Consider the following 6,434-nt stretch of genomic DNA (forward strand, 5'->3'; position numbering starts at 1 on the left):
GTTAATTCAGCAATCATGAATAATATGAATTTACGAGGCTCACTGATGTTTGGAATTTTATCCATCATCAGAATTTAGACAGTTTCACATTTTTTCTAATGCGCAATTGTAGCTCCTAAGCAGTTAAAGAATTTTTCAAATCGGTTCAGTAGTTTGGAAGCCTATTCGAAACAAACAAACAAACAAATTTTTCCTCTTTATAATATTATAAGTATAGATTACTTTATTCTATCATTAACAGTTTTCGCAGAGCACGCGATATAAAGAATATTTTAGGTGATTTATTTACACCTTGGGTTACATTATTGAAGTTTTAGTAAGGATCCCTAACTTTTTTCAAAAAATATTATACCCTATGTTACTCGGAAATACTGTAGCTTCTATACAGTGAAATAATTTTTCAAATCGGTTCAGTAGTTTAGAAGCCTATTCGAAACAAACAAACAAACAAATTTTTCCTCTTTATAATATTATAAGTATAGATTACTTTATTCTATCATCAATAGTTTTCGCAGGGCACGTGATGTAAAGAATATATTAGGTGAATTTTTTACACCTTGGGTTACATTATTGGAGTTTTAGTAAGGATCCCTAACTTTTTTCAAAAAATATTATACCCTATGTTACTCGGAAATACTGTAGCTTCTATACAGTGAAAGAATTTTTCAAATCGGTTCAGTAGTTTAGAAGCCTATTCGAAACAAACAAACAAACAAATCTTTCCTCTTTATAATATTAGTATAGAAGTATAGATTACTTTATTCTATCGTAAATAGTTTTTGCAAGGCATGCGATGTAAAGAATATTTTATTTATTTATTTATTTATTTATACATTGTGCACAAAACAAAACTTGTACACAGGCGGACTTAATGCCATGGGCATTCTCTTCCAGTCGACCATAGGGTGGTGCAGAGATAATGCATGGTAGGTGCATTGACAAAAGAATAACAAACACAACAACAAAACAAAAAAAAAAAAAAAAAAAGAACAAACTCAAAACAAAAATCTTCCTTAAAATAACATCTCAGTATTATAGAATACACATACTACAATTCAATATACCTATAAATAAAATAGTAAAATACATACATACACATAATTACACACAATAATATACATGTAAAGTAATAATATATAAATACACATGAAAATACACAATTTAGTATTATAGTTAAGAATGGCTAAAAGTAAATATATATAATATAATAATAATAATTGAAAAATGAAATAAACTAGTTTGGAGATGATTCTTCCAGTTTTTTGTGGATGTGTTCGCGAACTTTGAGTTTAAAAGTAAAGCGATTGCTGATCATCCTGATTTCTTTGGGAAGCGAATTCCATAATATTATGGACTGTACAAAGAAAGAAGAATGTCAAAAATCTGAGCGATGGATAGGACATTGTAAGAGACGATTATGTGAAGAACGTAGAATTTTCTCATGGCTTGCGTTCAAATATCTAAAATGCGATTTTAAGTAAGAGGGTGAGGAGGCAGAGTCCAAAAGAGAAAACAAGGTAGTAAGCGCTCTCTCCTCTCTACGCTGACGGATCGGTAACCATTTCAGACGAGTTCGGTGCGCGGACACATGGTCATATTTTCTAAGATTGAAAACGAATCGAATGCAATTATTGAGAAGGCGGTCTAGTTTGTTGAGGAGATCTGCATTCAGGTCATAGTAGCACACATCACCGTAGTCTACCATAGGGAAAATTAAAGTCTGCACAAGCATGGCCTTTACATTCGATGGTAGCATATTTTTTAGCCGATAGAGAGATCGCAAGGTCCTGATGACTTTTTGACTAATGGATGTTATTTGCGCTCTCCAACCAAGTGTAGTGTCAATGTGTAATCCAAGATTTTTCACGTTTCGGCTAAAGGGGATGATTATGTCATTGAAAACAACAGGCGGCAGCTTAAAATTACTGATCTTACTCATATTTCGATGGCTACCAACAATTATCGCCTGGCATTTGGTAGGATTCACCGCCAGACCAAACCTATCGGACCAATTTTTGATTGATTTTAAATCATTGTTTAGTTTGGTAATAGCGTCCGATATGTGATCAACATCGGTTTGTGCGTACAGTTGTAGATCATCGGCGTAAAGATGAAATGCACACCGTAGCTCAGGGGTGAGAAAATTTATAAAAATTGAAAACAAGAGAGGAGAGAGGACACCGCCTTGTGGGACGCCAGATTCAAGATTACACCAGTTTGATGAGAGTTCGTCATTAAGAACAGATTGCTGACGTCCCTGAAGATAGGAAGAGAACCAATCCAACGCCCCTTTTGAGACGTTGAGATGAGAGAGGATGGAAAGAAGGATATCGTGACAAACGGTGTTAAACGCGTTTGAGAAATCAACCAAAACTAGTATAGTGATTTTGGATTCTTCCAAGCCCACCCTGATATCACCTGTCACTTTCAGAAGCGCGGAAATGGTACTGTGGCCTGGTCTAAACCCAGATTGAAAAGGGCTAATTAGGGAATTATTAAATATAAATCGAGAAAGCTGCTTATGGACACAGATCTCGAGCACTTTGGATAGGAAGGGTAAGATTGAAATTGGGCGAAAGTGATTAGGAACAGAAGGGTCAGGAATTTTAGGTAGGGCACGAACATAAGCTCTGCGCCATAGGAAAGGAAACTCTCCGGAGTCAAGAGAGAAGTTAATAATATGATAGATTGCAGGTAGGAGACAGTCTAGGATAGTTATAATCATGCGGCGAGATATGTTGTCATATCCCACCGCATTAGATTTAATGGAAAGTATCACTTTTCTTATCTCAGAGGGGGCAACTGGAAAGAGCTGAAAGGGGACAACATCTGGACGCTTTAGGCCAGACAAATAAGCTAACGTTTGATTTTTAGTTAAGGGGTCTATCACGGAGGATGTGGAGAAGTGTCGGTTGAGATCATCTAGTTGAATAATATTTGGAATGTCCAAACGTCGCGATCTGCCGATACCCAAAGTTCCGAGAAATTTCCAAACATCGGCAGGAGAAGAAGAAGCGATATTATCCAGAATGTGACGGCGCTTGGCATTGCGTATCATTTGATTACACCTATTCCTAGCAGACTTAAAAAGGACCCAATTATCTTCGATGCGATTCTTTTTGTATTTTCGAAAAGCGCGATCTCTGCGACGCATGGCCATCTTAACTCCTTCAGTCATCCATGGTGCAGGCGTTCGTTTCAGTTTTACTTTTCTAATTGGGGCATGAATATCGTATAATTTGATTACGATATTATTGAAAACTTCGACTTTGTGATCAACTGATGCAGCATCTACTAGGGGATCCCAGTTTATCTCCGCTGCATCATTTCTGAGTTTTTCAAGATCCATACGAGCAAAGCAGCGCCTGTGCAGGGTCTTGGGAATAGGTTTTGGGGATTTAAGGATATAGGTAAGAAATATTAGGTCATGAAGAGAGAACCCTGGAGCAGAATGTTGACCATGAGAGGAAACTAAGGAAGGATTCGAGGTAAGGATTAAATCGAGCCAGGTGTCTTCACCGACGGTATTCAGGTGCGTAGCTTGTAGTTGCATTAGATGAAGAGTAGCTGATTCAATGATTTGAAGAAGCTTCTGGGATCTAGGGGAATTACCAGAAAGGATATTTGTGTTGAAGTCACCCATGATGATAAGATGTGCGTACTCAGAGCCCAAAGATTCTAATACTGTTTCGAACTCAGTAAAGTAATCAATATTAGGGGGACAATAGGTGACACCAATTACAGTTTTTACTCTCCTAACACAAACCTCAAGAAAAAGAAACTCCGCACTAGAGTTGGTAGAAGAAGAAGACAATATTTTATATGGAAACGTGCTGCGGAGATAAATGGCCACATCACCTCCTCTACCGACCGTTCTATCATTACGGATAAGAATAAAACCTGGGAGAGAGAAAGAGGTCGACAGAAGAGTAGGCTTGAGCCACGTTTCAGATATCAGGATGACGTCGACGTTTGTATTGTAAAATGTATGATACAGTTCGCTATAATGACTGGCTACACTCTGTGCATTGATGTGGCATACGTTGAACTGGCAGCCAGATTTGTGGTCAAAAGTATGTCGTAAGAAGTCACCCAAGGTGTCGGTGGCTGAACCAAAACTTTCCTCTCCAGAAGACGTACTGGATTCATTGGCAGAAAAAAAAGAATCATCATCAGTATCTGATACACCTGATAAAAAAGACATAAATAATAAATTTAGAAGAAAAACAAAAAAAAAAAAAAAAAACTAATCTAATTATAAAATATTATAAATAAACTAATCTATATTAATTATAAATAAACTAATCTATATTAATATATACTAATCTATATAAAACTAATCTATAAAATAAAAATAAAAAACTATCTAAAAATATTTTAAATAACAATTTGGTAAGATACAATCTATATGCATTAAAAACCAAATAGAGAAAAAAAAAATTTATTAATAACAAACAAAAAGAATAAAGCTTATATCTCAACACCACCTGCCAGCTAACACCAATATAAAATATAGAAGATGTAAATTAAATTCAGTGAACATCAAGAAACATTTAGAAAGCATTAATAAATATAATCAAAATTCAAAAGACAAAACAACAGAACAACTACACTACGTCTGGTACGTTTAAGTAGTCTGTAACTGATTTTATACCAAAATACGAATGTTTTAAACTGTGTCATGAACCACCAACTTCATTGGACTGAATGAAAACAAAACAAATAATAAAATTATTGGAATAGAACTTAATTTATACAAACTTAAAACTACTTACCTAAAAGAAATATACAGATACTACAGAAAAAAAAAAGAAAAACAAAAAAAAAGATGAAATAAATGACATAATAAAAATACATACACACTTTTACTACATCGGTATGGTAATTTTCGAGTTGCCTATCTAAAGAACATTAAAGCACCATTACTTCCGAATTTTATGTTTTAGATTTCCTGCCTCATCACTCTTTCCACTCACATGAGGTGCCACTGAAGCTTTTGGAAACTTCAACAGCAAAGGGCTCAGCTCTTCCATAGCTGTTACCTTATGACGTGTTCCATTAGTTGTCTTGATAACTATGATTCCATCCTGGGTCCAGCAGGATCGCATTCCGAAGTGAGCTCTTGCCTTGATAAATATGGACTGCCTGGGCTTTGTCAAAAACTCCTTCAATGAAATTGAACAACCCTTTAGGTTAGACTTTGCTCTCCAAACATTGGATTTAATGTTTTCATTAGTGAACCTCACAAGAATGGGCCTGTTATGCTCCCGACTTCGCGCACCAAGTCTGTGGCATACTTTTATGGATGAAGAAGACACATTTTTCAAGGCCAGCTTATTATTTAGCACATTTAAGATGACCGAAGTGCAATCCTCTCCGTCAACCTCAGTACATCCCTGGAAAAGCAAAGTCTTGCGTCGCTGCCGAGTCTCCAGACTATCAATCTGCTTCATGCACTCTCCGATTTGTGTCCGGAGCAGCCCAAGTATGCTAAAGACCAACTCTCTGAACGTACGGAACTCTTCAGCAACTTTATTTACAGTTTCCTTTGCAGGTCCTGCAGACTGAATCTGTATTTCAAGCTCACCCATCTTCCGTGTGAAGTTTTCTTCTAAGTTCTTTTGAATAGTTAATATTTCAGCAAGTTGAGACATGATGGGCTTGAGTGTGAGGAACAAGATGTCACTTAAATGGTTGAAGGTGTGCTGGCTGGCGCTTTGCAGCTTTATTTATGACACATAAGCTGCTGCAAACGTTAGTACCAAATCACAAATACTTGTGTACAAACTGGATGTTAAAAAATATTGATAAAAGATTATGTTTCTAATTTTCAATAAAATTTTATGTTTAAAACACGTTTACACTTTTTTCACACCTACCCACTATTTTCAAAGAATATATTAGGTGAATTTTTTACACCTTGGGTTACATTATTGGAGTTTTAGTAAGGATCCCTAACTTTTTTCAAAAAAATGTTAGAGCCTATGTCACTCGGAAATACTGTGGCTCCTAAACAGTGAAAGAATTTTTCAAATCGGTTCAGGAGTTTGGAAGCTTATTCGAAACAAACAAACAAACAAATATTTCCTCTTTATAATATTAGTATAGATTACTTTATTCTATCATCAACAGTTTTCGCAGCGCACGCGATATAAAGAATATTTTAGGTGATTTATTTACACCTTGGGTTACATTATTGAAGTTTTAGTAAGGATCCCTAACTTTTTTCAAAAAATATTATACCCTATGTTACTCGGAAATACTGTAGCTTCTAAACAGTGAAAGAATTTTTCAAATCGGTTCAGTAGTTTGGAAGCCTATTCAAAACAAACAAACCAACAAATATTTCCTCTTTATAGTATTAAGTATAGATTACTTTATTCTATCATCAATAGTTTTCGCAGGGCACGTGATGTAAAGAATATATTAGGTGA

The 6,434-nt window shown here is 35.5% G+C and overlaps 1 long non-coding RNA gene across 1 annotated transcript; it reads left to right on the top strand.

Moving 5' to 3' along the window:
- The first annotated feature begins 4,378 nt into the window (after positions 1-4,378).
- LOC134201800 (uncharacterized) lies at positions 4,379-5,853 on the top strand. Its single transcript, XR_009977061.1, has 2 exons — positions 4,379-4,621; positions 4,947-5,853. It is a non-coding gene; the product is annotated as an uncharacterized LOC134201800 (long non-coding RNA).
- Positions 5,854-6,434: the final 581 nt, after the last annotated feature.

The sequence above is a fragment of the Bombyx mori genome, chromosome W (genome assembly GCF_030269925.1).
Source record: "Bombyx mori chromosome W, ASM3026992v2".
Classification (NCBI taxonomy): domain Eukaryota; kingdom Metazoa; phylum Arthropoda; class Insecta; order Lepidoptera; family Bombycidae; genus Bombyx; species Bombyx mori.